Source organism: Bidens hawaiensis, unplaced genomic scaffold (assembly GCF_021521415.1).
Source record: "Bidens hawaiensis isolate Kalapana, Puna unplaced genomic scaffold, B.hawaiensis_p1.1 tig00054477_1, whole genome shotgun sequence".
NCBI classification, from domain to species: domain Eukaryota; kingdom Viridiplantae; phylum Streptophyta; class Magnoliopsida; order Asterales; family Asteraceae; genus Bidens; species Bidens hawaiensis.
Window position 1 is genome coordinate 65,041 of NW_027506295.1, and position 25,819 is coordinate 90,859.

Consider the following 25,819-nt stretch of genomic DNA (forward strand, 5'->3'; position numbering starts at 1 on the left):
TTTGGTTTCAAGTTACTCTCTGAACAGGTTATAATCCTAGTTGTTGATGTCAACCAATGGTCAAAACTGTTTTGTTTGAAACTGGTTCGGTTTTAGGGGAAAATGGCCTGGCCTTATCCAGACCGATTTGGGTCGGATTGTGACCGCTTGCACTTTGTATCTGGTTGAAACCGCTTTGGTTTGGATCAGGTTACTAAAAAAGCCGGGTTTTGGATAGTGGCTTCATCCTAGTCATTGACACCGTCATTTCACCTTGTCTTTGTATGTCTCGGCTTTGTCTTCCATTACGCTTTTGAAAACTGAAACATTGTACCAAATTCATTATTATACTATTGTCCAGTCCGCTTTTAGCCTACATATGATATAACAATTGATCAGAGTTCAGACAAATAAGTTTAATGCATGCCTGGTATATGTAAAAGTTTGGCTCTTGCCAATACAAACAAATATTAAGAAACACCTGAAAACGAAAACAAAATATTACATATATGTGCCTAAGACATGCAATTCATAATTATATTATCGTGTTTCTTCCTTCAAGTATTGTGGGGGACTCCTTGACTTCGAATGTAATCTTCAAGTTCAAGCTATCCGCACAATCCTGTCAAATGCTGCTAAAGCATAATAAGCTCCCAGCTGACATATGGTGACCCTATCAAGTCCACAATAAACAAGTTCCTTAAATTCGCCAGTTTAAGAGCATTGCTCCCACACGGCATTATCTTTCAGTAATCAGTATTACCACATTATGTTTTCCATATTCGTATTTGAATCCTACATCAATAATATAGTTTAATTAGTTAGCTATCTTCAAGACTTAACAAAAGATCAACAACAAATCATGTATATATCATATAAGAATATACAGAGCTTGTCTCCCGGGTGGGTAGAACTCCTTCCCACTGAACCAAGCTTGGAAATCAACACTCACGTTACAACCTTTATCATCCCCAAAGTAATAGTCAATATCAGCTCGAACCCATGTAGCTTGGAGCAACTATTGCTGCTATATGGATGAAGATGCACAAGACATTGTAGTTCTTATTGCATGATTTATGGGATACGACCTGGACTTCCAATACATAATAGTTCACAAAAATGTTGCGTAATCACTCGTTCAATTATTCTAGATTTAGAAAAACTTGAAATACTCACCTCGCCTGAATCAATCATTTTGCTTTTGGAAATTTTGTTTATTAAAATGGTAATTTGGTAACATAGCAACCAATCACCTTACCTCCATGATTTCTTGTTTGCTTAATTGCAGGATTGGTAAACCTTTCTGTTGTAACAGGTGAGAGCTTACTCTGTTATCACACTTTACATTCTTCTATATCACTAAAGAATCGGTGTTTTGATCTATATACATATTAACTGTTTTTGTTGGCAAAATTCAGATTGTGGGAAAGATGATCCGGATCTTAAAAGAGAAGCAATTTGTGGAGATGCTATCTGAACAACTTACGTCGGTGAATAACAATATTATCAAACTGTCATTATTATATATGTAATATGTTAATGTTAGTTTAGTCTTTAATTGGTTATATGTTAAGTTGACTTTCAGAAGTCTAGTTTGCAACATACTCTTTGGATACCAAAAACAACATAAAAAAACAGGCGTCACAGAAAAGAAAATATTAAGGAAAAATTAGTATAATCTTTTGTCATCAGACAAATGACAAGAAGAAAAAACAGACCAAGTCTAAGGAAGATTCCAGATAAATACAAATTCCTCATCAGTAAACCTAAATAGGTGCAATTGCAGGCTCTTTTATATTTCTCTACAAACAATATGCCTACCTAGACTCATTGTCGTACACCCGACCCCGAACTATATAAGGATCGTAATCAAATTCTCCGTTCATTAGCATCGTAGCGTCCTGCTCCTGCATTGCAAAAAGATGATAAAAAGTAAGAAAGATGAAAAGATGATACTAAAAAAATATGTTTTTTTTATTAAATAAAATTGAAAATTCTATTAATAAAAGTTTAAAAAGACATGCGTATGCAATTTAGAATGAGTTTGACTCGTTCACAGTTAGTTAGATGGCAATTGAGTTGACTCGGTAACAAAGATGAAAATATGGTACTTCAAAAAGATAAAAAAAATTAACAAATTAACAATAAATGAAAATTTTCTTCACAAAAAGGTAAAGGTATACAAGTTAGTGTAATTCCGAACAAGTTTGACTCAATTGCGATTGATAACAAAGATGAAAAACTTTACCTGTCTCATCATTCCGGGTATAATATCATCCAAGGAACCATAACCATTGCTAGAAACAAAACCACTTTGCTGCTTCGTCTGCTCAGTCTGAACAAGAGTTGACCCACCGCCATTTGATCTAATGTGGCTTACCGGACCACCATAACCGGTTAGAGCCAAACCAGCTAGTGCATTCTGCAAGTGCTGGTTATAATCTTGTTTACTACGTGGTCCACCTTTTTGGCTTGATAAAGATTGGTTCACATTTTGAACAATGTCACCAACTAAACCACCACCATAAGGTTCAATAGGTAAATTTGCTGTTGCTGTGATGCTTGAACTAAAACCGCCATTAATGACAGCTGGATAACTGAAACCTTCACCAACGGGCACCAGATTAGAAGAAAAGTTTGGTGCTTGATTAACACTCTGGTCAAGAAACTTAAAAGATTCTGTGCCTGTTGCAGTCAACTTCACACCCGTTTGATTCGCAAGAACGCTAATAGGATCTGTAAAGATTCAAGATTTGTCAATAAATGTTCAAGATTGGTCGGTTTAAATGCAATTTCGTAATTGAGTACCTCTAAACATCCGAGTTTCATCATCGGAGTTGAGATCAGCAAGATTGGTACCTATAAGGACTCAAGAATCATCAATAATTCAATACAATGTAAAGATTCTAAATTCATCAACAGAAATCGAATCTAGCAGCCGGGTACCTGTAAAGATTCGAGAGTTCAATGGGATTGGAATCCGTGAGTTGTGTGATTGGTTTATTACAGTATTGTAGCTGATCAAGATCAAAAGATTGTGGGGTCCCTTGAAAAAGATTCATGTTTTGGGGATTTGGAGATACAACCGGTGGAATCTTCATTTGGGTATGGTTTGATGGGACCACGGGTGGCGCGGTAAGGCTATGAAGGGCCATGCCGGTTGCATTGTTGAGTCTAGCAAGCATGCCAGTTGGCGCATACGTGGGATTTTGCAATCTTCCTGAACATGACAATGTTCTAAAATCTCCTAGTCCATCAAGAGGGCTCATTCTCATGTAAGCAGATGCATCATTGTTGCCTCCAAATGCAACCACCATGTTAGCTTGATGGCTTATTCTCTTTAGGTAAAGCCTATATTTCTGTAAAAAGATATTAAATTTAGCATAATTGAATTATTTCCCACATGGGTATTTCCAATAAATTCCAAAATACCATATAAACCCAAAAAAAAGAGAACCTTTTCTTTTCATATAATTGGCAAATAAAAAAGCCTACCTTTTTTCCATTTAATTGCCAAAAATGAACGTTTAATACTTTTGATTCACAAAAGAACATGCTTTTTATCCATTTAATTGCAGAAAAACAAGCGCGCTTACACGTTTAATCGCAATATAAACCTATTATTTTCCATTAATCACCAAGAATGATTTTTTTTTCTCCTTTTAACCAAAAAAAAAGGTTTTCCACGTCTAATTGCCAAATATACGTAATTCTTTGAAGAAAAAATGTGGTACCTGCAAATGGCTTGCAACATTTTCCCTAGTAAGTCCATCCACATTCATCAAATCAAGAATCCTTTTAGGCACCGCTTCTGCGTCATTCATAATAAAAGACATGCGTTAGCAAATTTTGTACATGTAACCGAAGTTAAATTACTAAAATTTCAAAAGAGGCTCACTCTCGATGCCCAGCTGATTAATAGCTGCAACAAATTTTCTATGAAGATCAATAGACCAAACAACACGTGGCTTCTTCTTAGTCGTTGGATCATCACTTTCATTTCCATTATCTTCTTCATCATCTTCATCTTTTCTTTTTCTGTTCTACTTCTCACTCTGATCTCCACCTTCATTCCCTTGATCTGACTTTTCACGGCTGTGTTTTGACTTTGACTGTGATTTTGACCCAACTTTTCGCCTAATCACATGCTGCCATATGTTGCGTAGCTCCTCGAGTCGAACCGGTTTCACAAGATAATAACAAGCACCATGAGTGAGCCCCTTCTTTACAAGGTTCCGGTCGCCATTGCCTGATAACACTGAAACAATTTCCAAAACAACTAAATCAGTTTGACCTTAAAAAGTAAAAACTGAAATATGAATTCAGCATTCTACTTACTGATGACTGGTAAATCCATTTCGAGCCCAACGAGTTCAAGAAGCTTGAAGCCATCCATATCCGGCATATAAACATCACTAATGACCAAATCAAATCTGTTTCTATTCTCTCTCAGCATATTCAATGCTGTTATTGCTTGATTTGTGGTTGTAACTGTGAAAGAAACACGACTGATTATGAAATTGAACACAATAAATACGATCCTAAACTAAAGAATTGATACCGACAAAAAAGTGAAGGTCAAAATCATATTAATAATCCACAAAACAACAATATGAGACACATAATTCAGTAAAAATCCAGTCTTGAACTCAGTTTCTTGATCAACATGTTCACACATAATTGACTTGAAATTTAAACCCTAATACTAATTTTGCATAATTTGAATGATTGAAGACCAATTGTTGAGAAACACCATTTAATTTGAAAAATAAAATAATTTAAAAAAAGAAAAGAAAAAGAAAGCAAGAAATGAAGAAGTAACCTTGATATTGACATTTTCTTAGAAGAGCATCCAAATACTTCAAACAAGTGGGATTATCATCAACAGCAAGAACTCTTATCCCAATGGGAAACCTGTCAATCTCATCACTACCCTCTCTTATTTCCTCAACTGTCATCTTTTTTTCTTTAGTTAAAACAAACAAAAAACAAGAATCAAGAAAGTTTGGATCTTTTTCACTTTGTGGAGCACAAGCCCAGAACAGAAAGAAGAAGAAACAGACTGAAAGTGGATCTCAGACAGAGAAAGAGAAAGCTGGATGGTGACTTGGATCAGAGAGAGCTCACAATCATGGCAACTTTGCCAGAACATATGGAATGGATTTCGGTTTTTAAAAATACAAGGAATCAATCAAAACACTTGCCTTTTTCTCTCAAGGGTTTTTCTCTTTCTTACTTTCTTTAGTTAGCCTTTTTTTTATAATTATTTTTGGAATTTTTTTATAAGCTATTATAATCTTTTAAATAAAAAAAAGGCTTTCAAAAATCTATAAATTAGTCTTTATATTAATTGTTTTTAGCTGGTAGTTCTAGTTATCAATTTTTCATTTTCTTTCTTGATCCAATTATTATTCACAAATCCCAACAATTTATTTTATTTTTTAATGAAAAACAAACATTTTATTGTCATTGTGGGTCCCATGGTATAATTTAGTCATATGTAACTCAAAATAAGACTGAGGGGTGTGGGGGGCTCTAACGGGGGCGCGAGTGGGGGCTCCAGCCAATAATATTGTGACGTGTGGCAGAGAGAGAAACTGGATAAGATGGGTGTTGGAGCCCCTGCTGGAGCCCCTGGCCCTGGTGTGGAGGGGCGCGAGCAGGGGCTCCAGCGGAATTTTTTTTTATTTTTTTATAAATATATTCAAAAAACGTATTATTAAAAAAACTCATAAATTATTAAAAAAAACACATGAAGAAGCAAATCATCCTCTTCGGAGGAGTCGGAATCAGACGAGTACGACGACATTATTTTAAAAAAAAAATTGGGAAGATGGGTTGATTTTGGGTTTTTTTTGAAGTTGTGGTAATTGATTTATATGAAATTGGTTATATATTGGAAGAAAAAACTTTTTTTTTAATTAAATTATGAGCCCAACGGCTCAATTAAATGGTCCAACGGCTCTTTCACGTCTCCCAAAGACCCTTTACGCCATATGCCTCCCGCTAGCAGGCTTGCGCCCGCCTTGTTTTTCGCGCTCGCGCCCCTCTCGCGCCTCGGTGGTGTGGTGCTCGCGCCTGGGGACGCGAGCGGAGGGGCTCTCGTGCCCCCGCTGAAGCCCCACACCCCTCAGCCTAATGTATTTTGGAAATATGTTAAGGTTGTTATCAACTGATGTCTTCTTGTTGAGAATTGACACTATATGCCCATAAATTTGATTGAGAGGACCATTATAAAGCGAACATGTTTTGGGCAATATGGTAATTTTACAAATAGGAAGTAATCTAGGCCGAATCCTGGAATAATGGTCTTCATTATGGTGTAAATGCTAATGATAACAAAATTTTCTTTTAAAGGTAAAAATGGAAAACCATTTAAAGCTTTTCAATCAGTAAATTTCACTTTTAATCGATAATGATCTCATTACTTATGATTTGAAACAACTCATTACTATTACAAGGATGATCTAATCTTTTGATAAACTGTTTAGGAGATTTTGGCTCCTTTTATATTTCATAGAAACATTCAAACGATTTACAATGAATTGGCAGGTAAGCGGGCAACAAGCTGCACCGCAACCCCCTTTGAAAATTTGAAAATTCACACATTTAATTTGAAATTAAAAGGAAATGGTAGCGTATATATAGAAAGGTTCGTTAAACAAACTTTAAAAAGAAAAATAAAAAATAAAAGAACGGAGACTCTAGGATTGAAAGTGGATAGAGCTTAGCAGCATTGAAGTGAGGTGATAAGATGTCCTCATGGGCTCATGTTCCGCCTCTAGATCCCATAAAAATTGTACTGCTAATGCCATCTCCACGCCGATCGTGAATGAAAACAATGAAGGGGATGGAAAAGAAGGAATAACACTCACTCGTGTTGTACAGACACTACACCATGGATCCCTTACTTTTATTTCCTCCGTATTATAAAAGCACTTGTTACGAACTGAAAACATTGCAAGGTATGAGACTTGTCCCACATTGGTAGCATAGACAATTGATGTAGAATTTATAAGCCAAATGAGTTCCCTCGGTTATTAGACTAGTCTTTTGGGTTGAGTTATTTTGATCGTCTGCATGTGTAGCTGCCCAATCTATCTTTCTTACAGCCTCAAAACATTCCCAAAGACACTCACTCATCTCTCCTCCCTAAACTCACGATAAACGCTTGATCAATTAAGTTTTGCAAATCAACTACTTATGAATTAAATATCGATCATCGTTCAGTAGCAACCATTTGAAGCTTTTGTGAATCAGATTGTTGCAAACCAAACTATACCTAATATATTAATGGACTAATTAATTGATCAACTGAAGCTAGCGGAGTGGGCTATTTGATCAACTGAAGGCCTTGTGAGTCAAATTAAAGCTTTTGAAATTAGATTCCTTTAATCAACAAAATTTAAATATTAGTGTGTTAGAAAAGGTTTTTAGATATAACCAGCATAATTATTTTTCATAAGTAAACGGCAAAAGATGAACATATTGTGAGTAAACATATAACCAAAGTAATTGTGTGTCATAAGTAGAATAACTGTGTTTCAATAATTACTCTAGTATACACGATAATTACGTTACTTAAAAAACAACCATGATGTTAATCATGCGGCGAAATAATTGAATAACTGAACATATAACTAGAGCAAGGGGAAGCTTGTATTGTGGCCCGGGTTGGCTCTGGCCACTGACGTCTTTTTGCTTAGTTGTGTAAATCTATGTGTTTCCTTCCAAAAAAAAATTATACATATTGTAACTTTACCCGTTTTCATCCAAAAATTTCGCGCCCAGCCACCCTTATTTATGAAAAACTTATACGTATTAAGTCTGACCATTTCAACGTTTTCATTCAACTTTCGCAAATGTCTAAACTAGAGTGATGGAATAATGGCCATGCGCAAAACTTTGACCGCCTTGGGTGAGTAATGTCTAAGTCATAATCAGTATGAACAGTTGAAATCCATCTCATGAGGGCTAAAGATATTGTGGGTAATTCAAACGATATTATAAAAAAATCTAAATGTTACTTTTTTACTTAAAAACGAGTTAGAGTATAGTAAACTATTATTCTGATTATATAGTTTCGACACCTTTTTATTATTTTTGTAATGATCAATGTTAAATACTTTAGAGAATAAATTACTATTTTATGGCATGAAAAATGATTAAAGATAAACAATTTTACTTAGTTCAAAAGAGAATTGTGACGCATTTTATTGCATATTTACTTGTCTCTCTATTTAATTGCATCATTTAATAAATTTATTACTTTATCGATTAACAAATAAATGGTAATGAATGATTTTAAAAGAAGGAACTAACCAAACCAATCTAATCTAACTATAATATTAAACCAAAAGAGTTTAAGTCAACTTGGCTTATTCCTATTGGTTGTTTGTTAAAGTTTCCATGTATATCTAGCACTTCTCTAATTTTCATATGAATAAAATAAATCAAAAATAATTTAAAATTATATATAATCAATTCTCTTAAATCTCTTTAATGATTCAAATGCAATTTATAATTATTAATATCAATTCCTAGTATTTATATTATTTCTATTATTCAGTATACACAAGTCATAGTTTAACCTAAAAACCTAAATCAATTATCTTCTCTTTCACGTCTCCATCCTCTTCCACGGATCTCTACCGTCAATTAATTTATCCGGAAAATTCACCGTCTACCACGATGAAGTTGTTCACCCACCGAACGTTTTATCTACAGCATATCGGCCTACCTATGACTGTCTTCACAATCCATCAACGTTGCTACCGGTCAATTAAATCATCGGTTTTTATTTTTTGTATTTTGATTCAATTGAAACTATATTTCTTCTTTTTTTTTATTTCATACCGGTCAACGTTACTACGGAGTTAATTTTACTAAAATTGTATTAATTTTAGATTTATGAAATTTGACTCACTGACTAATTAAAAATATAACCATTGGAGTATAAATTGAGATTTGTAATAAATTTGTGTATATTAGGAAAAAATCAACCATTTTATTAAGGATTACTTTAATTACAGAATTAAATTACTAACTTATTTATTCATAACTTATATGAATTACTTAATTATTCAATTGCTTATTGCTTATATTATGTTGACTATTTTTATAAATTTTAACCATATGATTCAGGATTTTAATATATCATAATTTATTATAATTTTAGATATACAGTAATTGATTATCAATTATAGATATATGGAATTAAAAACATTGATGATTAATTATATTAATGTTAATAAGTAGATTAGTAACTTATGTTTCTACATTAATAAGTTAATGTTGTAGGTTGAAATATGAAGTAGATTTAAAGATATCAATTTTAATTATTTTGTCTTTATAATATAATTTAACAAGATTACATTCAAGTATTTCAAATTTTGAAAATCCCATAATGCAACCTACATATTTTCGTCCATAATTTTAGCTAATTCAATAATGTAACCGAATATTGGTGACTATTTTCGATAACATTTATATCGTTATTTGACCCGACAACACCAAAAAACGCATGCCAAAACCAAAGATCTTGGGAGGCCACCGCCTCTAGTATAATACTGCGGCATGGGTGATCACCCCGGTGGAACTGACCTCTCTAGGCCGTAAGACACATATCCCATCCAACATGCCTTTAGTTGATGTTATCGAGCATTCAGGGGAAACCATGTTTTTCACCGTGCACCTCGTATACGCGTTGGATATCATACAGAGTTGGTTTGCGCAAATATCTCCGTGAGTAAATCAATATGATTCATATGTATAAACATTGTCAAGTAAACCATCGGATACTATAAGAATATAACTGAACGAAACATATATGTATATATGTATACCTTGATAGAAAATATGAAGCAAGTCTCGCACAACTTTTTCAGACATTTATAGGTATTCATCCATTGCGTCTGACGAAATTCTATACGCTAGTTGCCAAATAGCAGCTGTACATTTTTGCATAGTCGTGACACCAGGTCTACCTCTTGCATTTAGTCTTTGTTGGAAAAAGGATACAGATCCGACAAATCATTTGATAAATGCATGATTAGTTGTCTACTCATTCGAGACCGACGCATAAAATGATGTTCGTCATAAACGAGATCGGGGATAAAATAGTGGCGTACCAAAGTTTCATTAGCGCCCACTCGATCAGATGCGATTGTCTTGTTAGTCTTTGTCGCCCTTGAAACCGTTCAACCAACAAGTTAACTGTTATCCTCCCGACTTTAAAAATAAGGTCGTCTTCCTCCAAAGAGTCAGACGAAGAAAAGGAATTCCATGCATTTTTGGTTTATAATTGGGTGTTTAGGAGAAAAATGAGTAGAATGAGTGAGTTTTTTTGGTTTGTGAAAGTGTATATGGTTATTGGTTAATATAGAAATTTTGTTTTTTTTAATGTTTAAATGGTCAAATTCACCACCCCCCCCCCCCGCCCACAAAAAAATTCCCACCCAACGTCCAATTTAGCCCAGACAAGTCGGCTCGCAGATGCAATCACGTCGGGTCGTTGCGGTGTGAGGCTCGCGCTATGCCGTTCGCGGCTCCACTAGCGAACCACAATGGATGATCTTATCAAAGACGACAACCCCTTTTAAATGTGTTGAAGATCTCCTTCTTAAAAGCATATATGTTGAAGATGTACATATTTAATGCAAGCATGGACTTAGGGCTAACCACATGTATGTGCTATGTACCTAGGGCCAACCACAAGAAGAAAATGTGTAGTGTTGGTAAGAGAATTGAATTCCACTACAAATATCCCTTTGTTAGGCTTATTGAAAGATGAAACTAATATATGCTTAACAAACACGGAGAGGTTGGTAATGTAACTCAACAAGTGCCATATGCAAATGTGTTAATAACTCAAAAATCCAAGATTAAACATGAAACATTAACCATCCTTAAATGATCCAATACAAGAAACAATGAAATAACATTAGATCTCTCATACAATCGAAAGAATTCATAAATTATTGAATCAATAAAACAACGAAAACTCGCAATACAAAGAGAATATGGTTTAGGTAAATATTTAATGCGTTCCTCAACCGGAGAGGCCATTTTTTGAGGAAAAACTATGCGTTTTTGGGATTTGCGTGCTCCTTGCTTAGAACCTTTAAGGGGCCCAAATGAGTTGGACTTGAGTCGGCTGAAAAAAGACATACAACTTTAGCAAAAACGTCGTTCCACTGAATATATGACTCATGCTCCTATATTAGCTTCTTTAAATTACGCGAGTAGAATAGCTACCGAGATCAATGCAGTCAATTATGTGTCTCCTAAAAGTTGGTTAGCTACTTCTCATTTTGTTATAGGATTCTTCTTCTTCGTAGGGCATTTGTGGTACGTAGGAAGGGCTCATGCAGCTGCAGCAGGATTTGAAAAAGAAATTGATCGTGATTTTGAACCTGTTCTTTCCATGACCCATCTTAATTGAAACAGGAGATCAAAGACTTGAAATATGAGTCACTTCGGTTCCCTCATATATATAGGGATCATGTCATAAACAAAATGTTTTATTTATATTCAATCCATTTTTCTGGCTTAGCTACATTTTCTCTTATTTATGAGAATGAAACCATCCGGTCAAAATCAATCCAATAAATAAAAAAAATGGATTCTAACAAGCAAATAATAAGAGTTTTGAACACTAGCCCTAGGGTATAGGGTAATTGCCTGGGTAAGACCACACAATCATTTTGGGTTCGTCAATCTGCTTGAGATTCGGGCCCGTGAACCCGATGATGACCACTTCCATAACGGTATAATTAATGCTTAACTACCCATTGGGAATATATATAGAAAAAAATAAAATCCCTATATAAAACCTATATATATTTAACAAATCTTCTACAATTTTGTTTTCACCAATTATTCTAGTCTTCTACATGTACTTATCTTCTTCTACTCTATTAAACTCAACACAATGAAACATAATAACCCTGTGTGTATATATGTATGTATGTATGTAAATGTACGTTTGTGAAATCTTTCTCACATCTAACAGACCATAAGGAAAAAGGTTCAAGAAAGTGTAAGAGTCGGCAAAACAAAAAGATGGGGAATGAGCTTTGGGTGTTTTCAAATCGAAAGGGCTATAATCCAACGACCCTTGATGAAGAGTGAGAAAATAGGTAGTGTGATGTACATTGCACATATGATCTTAAAAGATGATGGGAATGCGACATCACTAGTGTGCATAATGAATCATTCGACTAATTCGTTTGTTGCATGATATTATCATTTGGGAGTCATGGGGATCAAAATGCACATTTAAGACTTTGATACGATCTTGTGGAACACATTGCAACCGTAACAAAACATGAATAGCTTGTAATTCGGACGACAAGTAGTTAAATTTAATATTCTAAATCATTTTTCTTTAATTGTATATTTCTTTTATTAATGAAAATATGTTTTTTAATCTCTATGGTTTAATGTTTATTAAAAAAATATTTTATATTTTAGTTTAAAAAATTAGCTAGGGTAGTTTTGAGGCCAAAGATGAGTGTCCCATCCCTTTTGGGTAATATTGGGTGGTTTTGGTAAAAACGAGGTAACGCAATAAATATTTTTTTCGTATTTGCTCTTTTACTGCAATCAACAATTTTTTGTCTCGTAACACAAACATTACAAGTAATAATAGTTTAATCTAAATAGTGTTTGCAACTAAAGTACATTTTCTTAAATACTAACTATTATTTTAAAATGCCCGTGGTTGTTTGGGATGAAGAGCCAAGTAGTTGAATCAACTAGCACATCAACGATGCATCACGAGACATCAACATAAGGCGTAACAGCTATACGCATCAAGGCTTACAACTACTTACTACTAACGTACCATGCATTTACCAAGAACATATATGTGTAACTACATAGAACATCCAAAATAACTATTATCCATAGAATACTCGTGTATAACTATAATATTAGAATATACAAAACTCATATGAAGATACAGAAGATATAATTATTTTGAAAATATATTTGTTTAAATAAGTGTTAGATTTCTCTACGTATTTTGAACCCTTTTAGTGTTTGAATAGGGTTATAACTTGTACTCTATATAAACAAACTGCATAATGAATGAAGATTGACTTTGGAGATATATAATACTTTTATGGTATCACAGTCTTAATATTTTTTTCTCCCTACGATCCTTCCGTCACCAACTATTCCCGTCGCTATTTTTCTCCTTCAGTGGCCGGTGACAAGAATGATTCTTCTTCGGATTCGGTCGATCTTAAGGCTATTCATCCTGTTTACTCTGCTACAAATATACAAAACAAGATTCGTACGTTGGATGGCATCACGATTACCTATTCAGCGTGGGTAAAACTATTCACGCTTCATGCTAAAGGCTACAAAATTCTCCGACATATTGACGACACTCCTCCTCCGGCGGTAACAGATAACTCTTACGAGAATTGGGCCGAAGTCGATGCAATTGTCCAACAATGGATTTATGGAACAATTTCTGATAAATATCTTCGGCGCGTAGTGAATACTAAGGCCACAACACAACAGGTCTGGAACAAACTCAAACATATATTTTTCTCTAACAAAAAATCTCGTGCTGCAGCTCTCGAGAAACAATTCACGAATTTGACCTTATCTGTGTGTTCCTCACTTGATGATTATTGTCAAAAGCTTCAAGATTTGGCTGAATAGTTAAACGATGTCAACCATACGGTTGAGGAATCCCGGTTGGTAGTCCAGCTTGTTAACGGTCTTCCTCGTGAATATGATGCTTGCGCCACCGTTATTAATCAAACCGATACTAGCTGGGATGATGCGAGAAACGCTATTGATCAAGAAATTCAAAGACAAGAAGCAAGATCTGAATCTACCCAAACTGCCCTTGTCACACCCAACCAACATACCAATTGACCGAACCAACAAGCTGCTCAAAACATTAATAGTCCCAATAACTCAAACTGTGACATTCGTGACAAAACGAGGTATACCTTATTCATTACGTAGCGAGTAAACGATAAATCGGTTAATTCGTAGTGCTTAAACGAGTAACCGACCATACATGAGTTATACATATATTATAGTGGCTAACATATTGATATTTAGGCCCCAGTACGTTTAAAACCATTTAAACGAAAAAGGTTACGCTTATCGATACGCTATAAGTTTAAACGCAATCGTTAACATCAAAACGAGCATTATAGCATCCGTCAAGCCGAAAAAGATTTATAAAACACTTATATGACATGTGTAACATCCCGGCCCTCGCACCACCAATATTGTCCGCTTTGCCCACGAAGAGCTCACGGATTTGTTTTTGGTTGCCCAGGTGGAGACTTCCCAGGTGGTCACCCATCCTAGTACTACTTCCACCTAAGCACGCTTAACTGTGAAGTTTTCATGTGCTCCACAGCCAACTAAGCCCAAAACGCGTTGGTGATGTTAAGAGACAGGACATTACTTATGAACCAAGGATCTCTCTTGTCCACGGCCGATGTGGGATAGCCTAAGAGTGAGACGATGTTGTGTTTGCCAAGGGTGTTACAACATGTTCTAAGCAATCCGTGAAAATATTTTGGGTTTTTACAACCTTCTAATATGTTTTTATTATTTTGTAAAAATGAGTCGAAAAACGACCGTTTTCACGCTATTTCTCGCACCCGAATTAATTTTCTCGCAAAAAACCGAACCCGAACTAAATTTTGGACTGAGGCCGAACCTTGACATGCAAAACAAGGATGAAAAGGGCCAAAATAAAGGCCCATTGGGCCTTTATTTCTTGCGTGCGCAAATAAAGGGAACCCCCCTTTTAAATTATATATATATATATATATATATATATATATATATGTCATTTTACTAGAAGTGTCTACATCCCAAACCAAACAAAAACGTACCAGCTCTTGTTCTTGAAGTTTTCTACCAGAAACCATAAAGGTATGGATCAAATAACTATTTTTTAATCTTGTTTTAATCAAGCTATGATCATATAAACATGTCTTGATTAGTGTTAAACATGTTTAACTATCCAAAAACCCTAAAAATCAACTAAAATTATGTTTTGATGTTAAACATGTTTGCAAAGCAGAAACATATAGATTTTTGACCAAAAACACGGATTAGAACATGAATATGACGTTTTAACGGTTTAAAAGTTCGGTTTGAAACCAAAACCGAAACCCTAATTAACAAGGCTGTTCTATGGATGATTTATGCATTTTTTGATGTTATATGATATGTAGATACACTTAGTTTGCAACCCAAGACACGGAGAGTCGTTTAAGCTATCGAAAATCGCCGAAAACCGACAAGGTAATACCGTATTACTCGTTTAGGGGCTGTTTAGTATTAGGTTGTGACGTGCATGTTGTTAGCTTGTGAAACTTTTCAGGGACATTAGGGACCATGTAAATGAGTCCCTTTTCAAATTTGGTAATTATTAGATAAACAGAGAATATTTGGCGAATTTATTACCGTTTATTGGCGTTTATTCGAGGAAAAAAGGTAAACTTCATGAATAATTATGAAATTTGGTTTGGAACCCAGAAATGTTATGTTAAGATCACTGGAAAAATTTGTGAACATTTGCAGATGTCTAAGTATTTTGGTGCAATTGTGTTATAATCGAGTTTTAATAGCCGAAAAACGCGCAAAAAGGCATTTTGGCCAAAGAGTTAGATTCTGGAGATTTTTCAGTGGCTATTTGATGATATTGAGATCACTTGGAAAAATTATCGGATTTTTCGGATGTCATTTGGTATAAACAGACTATTTATTACTTAATTATAACACATTAAATGAATTTTTATAAATAGATAATTAATCATAAAATTTATGAAAATATTTTTATTAAATTCTCCATATTTTATTTTATTTTTACAAAAATTTCCATAATTTATATATAAGTACATAATTAGTTGTGATTAATCAAAGATTTAAACTATAATTGTTTTAACGAAACCGGCAGTTTTGTGTTTAACGGACTGACTGGTATGTCAAAATGTTAAAATTGGTCAAGTATCATAGTTTCGGATGAATTTGATAAAAACAAACTTTTTACGAGAATTCCGGACAAATTGGGTGGATTATACACGTTTTGTATAATCAAACCCGTGTGAAAACGGAAACGAACCCTGCGATCAATCCAGATACCGAAACCTTAAAATTTTTTTATAAATTAAATCATTTTATCAGTCAATAACTTAAGTTTATGTGATCTTACCTAATCCCGAAACGCATAAACGATCAACTTGGCTAGGCTCGGAAAATGGTGAAACTGAGCCAAATATGGTTTTGAACATTTCATAGTGTACAACGTCACAATCTAAGACTATGGTCATGTTCTGGGCTTAACAGCTATACCCAGACTAGTTATACAGCCCGATTTAGCTTAAACACTGTAGTAGTATTAACAGTGCGATACCGGTTATAGGAGTTAAGCTATAATCGAGGAATATTACTTACTGATACATATTACCAGCTTGAGCTACGATAAGGTGAGTTTCACGACCCCACTTTCTAAACTGTTTTACGAACTTTTGGGGTGGAAAGCGTGTTTACATATACGGTTATACTTGAAAACTTGTGATGATGTGAATTATCTAAGTACTAACACTTGAAAGTCCCCACAACACAAGTGATTAACTTCGTGCCGGTGACGTGTGGATAGTACTATCGGTTTGACAAACCCAACTGACAGAGCCGGTGGGGTATGCCGGAACGTGTTAACCCAGTTGCACATTGTCATTTATACTTATTACATTCTGCTATGTGGTGTTAGACATAGTACATACTTGGGGCAAAGTGGCTGTTAAATGCCAACGGGAGTAGATGAGCAAGGGTGGCCATGTGATTTAGCTTGTTTCGGTTTCACTTGTGGCTTAGTATAATACATCATACACATACTTATATACATACGTACTATGAACTTTACGAACTCGTATACTGACTTTGTTCGTACTCGTGAAACTTGAAACTCACCAACTAGACGTAGTTGACCCGTTTTAACATGCTTTTCAGGTAAGCCGAAGTTGGAATGAATTTCTTACGTGCTTGGTGCTAGAAGCAAAGTTTAATAGCTGTGAATAGATGCAAATACGTAGTAATGAATAAAAAGCCAGTGAACTAGTTATGTGATTTCCATCTAGTTTGTAAGCTTAGTACCAACCCATGTAATATGATGTAAATTAGTTTGTTGAATTTCTTTATAAACAATGTGGTTGATACCAGTGTTATCTGTTACATCCCCGTATTACGCTTCCGCAACTACCTAGTCGGGGTGTGACACAAACACCTCTAGCCAAAGCTACCAAGATTCAGGTTACATGGGGAACAACTTTCAGTTAGGGTATCGCGGCCGTGGTCGGGGTCGTCGAGGTGGTCGCGGATATGATCGAACTACTGGCCACGGGTATGGTTTTGCTTCTCAATATTATACTTCACAATATACTCCACAAAACAATTGTACCAACCCGCCACCATGCCCTCATCCGGCCCAAGGCGGGTGGCCAAATCAATGGACTGGTCCACAGCATATACCTCCACATTTGACTTCCGGTGCACAACAATATCTATCTCAAACCCCACTGCCGGCTCAGTTCACCCAGCCTCCTCAGGCCCAAATGGCTTATGCTCCACCTGGATTTTCGGCCTATCAAAATTATAAATCCATTAAATCCAACAGAGGTGGGACAAGCTCTAAAATCTGTGAATCTTCAAAACGACCCATGGTTTATGGACTCGGGTGCCTCGTCTCACCTCACTGCCGATCCAGGTAAGATACAACGCCCATCTAATTTATCTTTTAATAGCAATATTTTCATTGGTAACGGTCAAAAATTACCTATAACCGGTACGGGTCATTCATCGTATCAAATTCCTAATCGTACCTTTCAGCTAAATAATATACTTTTAGCACCCCCAAGTTTTTAAAGATTTATTATCCGTTCGAAAATTTTCAACCGATAATTAAGTTTCCATTGATTTTGATCCTTATGGTTTTTCTTTGAAGGACCTCGCGACGGGAAAGCACATTTCTAGACACGATAGCACCGGATAGCTTTATCCATTCACAAAGCCCAATTTTCCTTCCGCAACATGTCTCGTAGCGTCTCCGACATCTACGTGGCACAACCGCCTTGGACGTCCCGGAGTTCAAATTTTGCATTTACTTTCTCGTCGTTTATTTATTTCTTGTATTAACAATTTAAATTCTAGTTTATGTCATGCTTGCCAAGTTTCTAATAATAAAAGACTACCATTTTATGATTCTCAATCTTTTACTCTTGCCCCATTTATATAATACACTGTGGACATAACCAATATAAAGTACCAATGGTTACAAGTATTACATGGTTTTAATTGATAACTTCACCCAATATCTGTGGGTTTATCTCTTAAAATACAAATCTGAAACTTTTCCTACATTCATTAAATTTCACCGACTAATCGAAACTCAGTTTCAAATAAAAATTAAATCCTTTTAATTTGATCTCGGTATTGAATATGATAACAATGAATTCCATAAATTTGCTAACGATGTAACATCGTGAAAATTTCGAGTTCAAAATACAAACTTTCCAAAAGTCTAGGGTAAAATTGCCAAAATCCAAACCCAAGGGTTAAAAATGAAAATTCTGTTTTCTTGACCTATCATGCTACACGATGGATCAAAAGAGACTCCCATCGCGTACCGCGATGGGGAGTCAGGTCTACGCTGTGAGTCAGCAGACCTATATCGCGGTACGCGATAGGTCTGCTTAGGGACCCATCGTGTACCGCGATGGGATCCAAAATTTCGCCTATTAATAGTAACCATGGGGTGTTCATATTTTCACATCCAAATCTGCTCTCCCTTCTCTCTACTCTCTCTCTAGAATATACCTCGAAGTTCGTGCCTTGTTTCCTCGATAAGCGTGCCACGAGCCCTCGTTTGTGAACTTATGTTTCCTCAAAGTACGTGCCACCCTCCACCCACATACCAAGATGCTGTTTGTTGTAATGGCGAGGAGTCCCGAAGTACGTGCCAAAGTGTGTTGAAGATTGGCGTTCGTTGATTTGCATATCGAGAGAAGTAAAGCGGCGTCAGAGTGCTGCTCAATTTCGTAGGGTTTCTATACGCCACTATGGTTAGGTGTAATAATGAATTCAATATAATTCAATATTATATTAAAGGCTTAAGCCCTAAGTTGAGGTTATACTCGATATCTCGATAAAAAGAAAAGAAAAGAAAACATAACAAAGAAATGAATGAAAGTATAATTATTGAATATTAAGATTTACATATATAAGTGTGTAAGGTTATATGTATATATTCTTTGTTATAAAAATATTATTTAATGAATAAAGAGTATTCTTAAATAATAAAAGAAAAGATTACGTTTCTTAGAGAAGAAGAAACGTCGGGTTTTATTATAAACTAAATGTTTATAATTTACTTTTAAACTAAAGGTTTTTAAGTAAAAGAAAATGAACTAAAGGTTCATCGAGGATTGAGATAAGACTAAAGGTCTTAAGCCGGATCGTGTATCCGACTATCAAATATTTATACTCGTACTATAGGTGCGAGATAAAGAAGGGAAAGACCCTTGGACGATGAGTGAAGCCGATCCTAAAAAGATAAGGTGAATACGCCCCCAAACTTTTAAACTTGTTTTCAAATAAGTCAAACTTGTTATATGAAATTGTTTACAAGGAACTATGTGTTCCTAAAACCGTTATAACTACGGGTATAAACCTAGCCCTCAGGCTGTGTATACGTATGTCCGGATCCTTACATTGGTGGTACTATGCGATGTATGGGCATGATCGCACCACCCTTGGTCGTAGGACGCTCTCCTGCAGGGAGTACGACCATTGTGTATATTTACGGGTACTTAACTAAGTCGAACGCTGCGGTGCTTGCTGAGATGAACTAGAGTAGAGGCTCAAGTTTATAATGTGTTATTTGACTTTGTTATTCCTAAGCCACGTTGGGCCGAGGCAGGCGTAGCCTCGAGGGGTAATAAAGTAAAAGGAATTATTTTGCGTCAGCGTGTTCACCGGCATTCGTTGCTGACGTATTTTCTTACATTTTGCAGGTGAACAAGTTTAGCACTTGGAGTGTCGAAGTGCTTATATATATATCCAATGGCTTGGATTTTATTTTGTATAAACATATATGGTGGTTTGTAAACATAAACAAGTAATCTTTTGTTAACAACTCTAAACGGGTGTTTTACAATTCCCGTCTTTTGAATGTATATATCAATATTACACTTTTGATCCTTAAAGTTTTATAAGTCTTCCGCAAATTAACGCAACTCTGATTTATTTACAACTACGATACCAACTTATGGGTCGCACTCCTAGGCCTAATATGGGGGTGTGACAAACGATCAAGGCTTTGTTTTTCGGTTATCTTGCCCTCAAACTTCCCCTCAAAATGGTAAAGCCGAGCGCTTGATTGGACGTCTAAATGAAATTATTCGACCACTTCTCATGCATGCTAATCTACCCCCCACATTATGGTTTGAAGCCCTACACATTGCTGCCTACCTACACAATATTCTTCGACCAAAAGTATGAACTGTTTTGGACAAAAATCAGCTAAGGATCAAGTATCCAAATCTGTTATGTGAGGTAAGGTGCCAATTCGATAATTACGAGTGTATGAGCGCGATATCGGTGAACACAATGATTTGATCACGAGGGAAAAAGCCCTTAATCACGATAGTCTTACTTCTGTCAAAACTTATCAAGACAATCTTTGGTAAAATAACTCCGTTCAAGGATTAATAGGATAATCTTTGGTCGAAGTACTTTAGTCAATGATCAACAAGGTAACCTTTGGTCGATGAGTATATGGTTATCGTGGTCTCCGGCACAAAAAACCCACGGACGGTGAAAACTATCACCGTCGAGTTTATTAATGAACAAAAATGTGATTACAAGTGTGTATGGAGTATATGATCGAGATTACAAAGAAAGCTAGTGTAGAGAGAGTGTTTAGTTCTGCTCTAGTGTGTGTAAGTACATGTGTTTTTTTCTACCCGATCGTATCTCATTTAAATAAGATAATAACAATAACAATCTTTCCTATCTATCCGGAAGTCTTCCACCTAGCCGCTCCACGACCTTTGACCACGTGCCAATAGCCACCCAGTAGCGAAATAAGCGGAAGAATGAGTCACACAACCGTTATTGATATTTAAACATCAATCTTCCAGAGAGTTCGTCCATAATCAGCTATGTTGAATTAGGATCCTAGATCCACGTTCCAACTATAGGATGTCCCGTGAGGATAATTGATGCAAGTTCGTCTTAAAGTTGCTATACCTGTCTAACACATCACCATACTAAACGCAATCATTAGTAATCAAACAATACCGAGGATCGTCGATTCTTAATATCCTGACGTATATTTCAAGGATAAACTGTCCATAAGACAGTCAAGGATAAAGGATCCTCAGTATAAAAATCGTGGCCTAACAATTGCCCCCAAAATGGCGGGTGACAGTGGAACACAGCTGTCATTTTGAAATTCAAAATCACTATGAAAACTGCTGGATGGGATGGTTTTGCTAGAAAATTTACCATTTAGCCCCCAAGGTTAATTATAACCATCTATATATGCTGCCCTATATCTTTGATTATATACACACCTTCCTCCGACGCATCAGGTATTCTTCTAACCTTTCTATCTTATTTTCTTTAATCATGTCCGCCGCTTCTTCTTCTTCTCCGGCCCCTTCTAAACCTTCCGAACAGTCATCCGGTGGTTCCGAACTAGTCAAAATGGAACCCCAATGTCTGCTTTCCAACCCATCTTCTGAAATTTGTAAGCTCACGGATCCCGAGGTCAACAATTTTCGTACATTGTTTCCCCCAGAAGCCCTATTCCGACCCTACGAATCCAACATTAGATGCGATATTTAATCCAAGGTTTAGGTCTGCTTTCCGGCAACTCCCTTTCTTATCGGCTATAAATACCCTTTTTCCGCCTTTTATCCAAAGTTTTTTCGATTCTACCGGCATATCTTACATACAAGCTATGCCGATGATCTGGAGGGTTCTTAGCACTATCGAAAGAATCATCAAGGAGAAAAAATTCGATTTTGGCCTTCCGGAGTTGTCATATCTGTATACCCTCACTACCTTCGGTTCTGCCCGTTTTATCTTCAAATCCAAGCCCCGACAGCCCCATCCGATCTCCAAAGCCACGCTAAATGATTCCGTGTGGAGGAATCATTTTTTCTTCGTTAAACGCGACTCAATACCAGGGGGGACTGATCTTCCTTCAACGTGGGTCACGAAGGGTAGGATCCTGGATCCTTAAGGAATAGCAGGATCCTTTATTCTTCAGTTTTATGCCTTATTCTTTTTTCTTGTCTTCAGTTGAGAACTTCGCTTCATTGAGCAAGCTACCTGGAACAGAAGATAAAGCAAAACGGTTCCTAGCACTGGATACCGAAGTTAGGACCTTTCAAGCTCGGTTTGCTGAAGGTTTTTGTGATATTTCCTCAAGTTCAAACATGTGAAGTAAGTTAATAATTTTAAGGTAAATAAAATAAAATAGAATACTTATCTGTCGATTTTCCTTCTACAGGCACCAATAAATATGGCAAATCTGCCCTCAAGTTCTCCCTTGACGATATTGACTGTATGGTTGTTTCTCCTGCTGTGAAGAAGAAGGCTTCAAAGGCAAGTACCAGCTCCGAGCCCAAGACTACCACGACCAGGGCCAAGTCCGTAGCTTCCAAGAGGAAAAGATCCTCTGATCCCGAGACCCATTACGACATTGTCAACTCTGTAAGTATACTGCATTCCGTCCTTTAGTATTTTAGGATCCAATATCGTCCCAATCTTGATATGAATTTTATTGATAGGCTGTGACCGCCATGAGGGATCACTATGAAAAGACTATCTATCAAATGAGTGAAAAAATGTTGGGTTTAGGAAAAGCTGTGGTTGCTAAGGATAAAGCTATGATCCAACTCAAGAAGCAATTGGAGGTTCAGATATCCTCATCCGAAGCCCAACGTCAAGAGGCAGTGGAGCAGGCGACTGATGAAGCCAAGGTGTGGGCTGCCAGGTCGGTATTCCAGGCGCGGATCAAGATGGCGAAGGAGGCCGGTGATCCTGCTTTCGACAAGTCGGCCTGGGATGTGGAGAAATGGAAGGCTGCTCTTGACGACCTTGGTGGTGAGGATGATGAAGAGATGGTTGAGAACACCGAGGCTGGGACCAGTGGCGTTTAGGAGGCGGTTGAAGCTGGCAAGGGGGAAGGTGATGCTGCGGTTGAAGATGCAGCTTTTTTATTTGGTGGGCGATGAAGGATATTAAAGATAAGGCCCGAGCCCACTTTTTTATTTGGTGTTGATGTTTTTATGAACAATTTCTATGGTCTGTAACAAACAATAGTATTTAGGATAAAGGATATATGATCCTTAAGACAATCTGCGGGGGTGACAAAGGTGGATGGATCCTCTGTTTGTGGGGATGAAGCCTTTGTTGCCCCTGTTTTTAATTTTCTTGCACTTTTAAACTGTTAGCAACTCTTACTTAACCTGGATGGATGGTCCATCTTCTCGTATGGTGAAATCCGGGTTAAAGATTTTGGATAAGTCCTTGGGGCTTATTTTAATTAATATAAATCTTTTGACTATATGCTTGTTATTTATTTTCAAAAGCTTGTTGCATATAAGTTTAGCATTGTTAATAGTCTGTCAAATATTCTTAATTAAAAGGTTTTTTGGATAAAAGATCCTTAGAAATTGTTTAGAATAGAATATCCTTAAATCATAAATTTTAGGATAAGATATCTTTAAAAGTTGATAAAATTTATGAAAAAGAAAAACTTCCTCAAAGGATAAATTTTAGGATAAAGTATCCCGAAAATTGCTGAAGGCTTTAGTAATCAAATAACTTTAAAAGAATAGCTTTTCCAACTGGAATATCCAAATTTATTGCAATAAATATCAAACTTAAGTTATTCAATAAAGATCATACCAGAAGGTCTAGATAGACCTAGGTTACCAGAAGTATTGAACTCTTAATGTTCCTTACTAGAGTAGCTTCCAGGATCCGGGATCCTCAGTTTCTTGATCTTTAATAAGGACTTAGAAAATTCTCTTCAAATAATTCATATTATTAACTGGGATCAAACCCATTAGACTGGGGACAAGCCCAACAAATATTCTGGGGACAAGCCCGTGCTACTGGGGACAAGCCCGTGTAATCTGGGGACAAGCCTAATAAACTGGGGACAAGCCCGATAAACTGGGGACAAGCCCAAACTGGGGTCTGGCCCAAAGATACGGATGTTAACTGGGGACTCGCCCAAACCGAGATTTAGCCCAAACGTGAGATAACGTGAAAACGTTATAAACCGGAGGTATGGTACGTCTACCATAATTCGTAGGATCCTCCATATAGCCGGAGACAACGAAATTGTCAGCCACTAAGCGTGTACTGGTCCCGCTGCCCCGAACTATATGTTGGATTGCGTGCGCAACTGGCGATCGTGAGAAAGGTGAAAACCTTTAAACCTTAGGGGATATGACCATCGGGGGTCATATCCAAACGTGGGCAAGGCCAAGGGAAATAGTAAAGTACCTCAAATGTAAAGGAGAGGTGGCCAACCTCTTGAATACCAAATGAATCATTACAATCCTGCATGGTTACTCAAAACTTGGAAAAGATAAAGTGTTAAGAATATATTATCCTTAAATTAATAATAATAATTCAAAAAGAATAACATATCAGAAAGAAGTTACCGACTTAAGGATCCTAAATCCTCTTTCTGGATAATATATCTTCTCAGGATAGTGGATCCTGATCAGAAAAAATATTTGTTGAGGTGGATGGCATTCCATGCTCTTGGTAACCTGTTGCCTTCCATTGTGAGCAAATGATATGCCCCCTTTCCTGCTTCCGACTCAATTTGATAAGGTCCTTCCCATTTGGGTGCTAGTTTCCCATCAGCCGGATTTGTTGTGTTTTGAAAGGCTTTCCTCAACACCAGATCTCCTTCTTGAAATCTTCTAATTCTGATATTTTTGTTGTATGCTCCAGCTACCCTTTGTTGATAAGCTGCCATTCTGATTTTTGCCAGGTCTCTGAGTTCTTCTATAGTATCCAAGTCTTCAAGAAGGATTTCCTCATTGGCTTCAGGATCGCGGATACTGGTTCTTGCAGTAGGAACCACCATTTCTGTGGGAATTACTACTTCTGATCCAAACACCAAAGAGAAGGGTGTCTGGCTTGTTCTTCTTGGATCCTAGCTTCTTCTTTAGATTGTTGATGATGATCTTGTTGCTAGACTCTGCTTGACCGTTGGCTTGAGGATGAACTGGAGTAGAAGTAATCGTTTTGATGCCCCAACTGTCACAAAAGTTAGTGGTTCTTTTCCCGATAAACTGGGAACCATTGTCACAAACAATTTCAGTGGGAATACCAAATCTAGTTATAATATTTCGTTTAATAAAAGATATTACTTCCCTTTCTCGGACTTGTACAAATGCTTCTGCCTCAATCCATTTGGAGAAGTAGTCAGTCATAGCGAGCATAAAGACTTTTCCACCTGGTGCTTTTGGTAGCTTGCCTACAATATCCGTACCCCATTTCATGAAAGGCCATGAGGAGGATATAGGATATAGAGGCTCAGCTGGTTGATGAAGGATGTTCGCGTGTCTTTGGCAAGCATCACACTTCTTTGAATACTCCACTGCATCCCTCTTCATTGTTGGCCAGAAGTATCCAGTTCTGAGTATCCTGGAAAATAACGCTCTTCCACCTGTGTGATTGCCGAAATCTCCTTCGTGAAAATCCTTAAGTAATTCTTGGATCTCAGGATCCTCGATGTGTCTCAGATATGGAC

The 25,819-nt window shown here is 36.5% G+C and overlaps 1 pseudogene across 1 annotated transcript; it reads right to left on the bottom strand.

Annotated features, from left to right (window-relative positions):
* Positions 1-1,641: 1,641 nt before the first annotated feature.
* Positions 1,642-4,999, bottom strand: LOC143617395 (two-component response regulator ORR22-like; annotated as a pseudogene). The gene is made up of 7 exons (XR_013150823.1): positions 4,802-4,999; positions 4,318-4,470; positions 3,878-4,237; positions 3,714-3,790; positions 2,926-3,338; positions 2,228-2,838; positions 1,642-1,886 (listed from the first exon to the last, which is right to left on the bottom strand). The product of XR_013150823.1 is annotated as a two-component response regulator ORR22-like (transcript).
* Between the last annotated feature and the right edge of the window lie 20,820 nt (positions 5,000-25,819).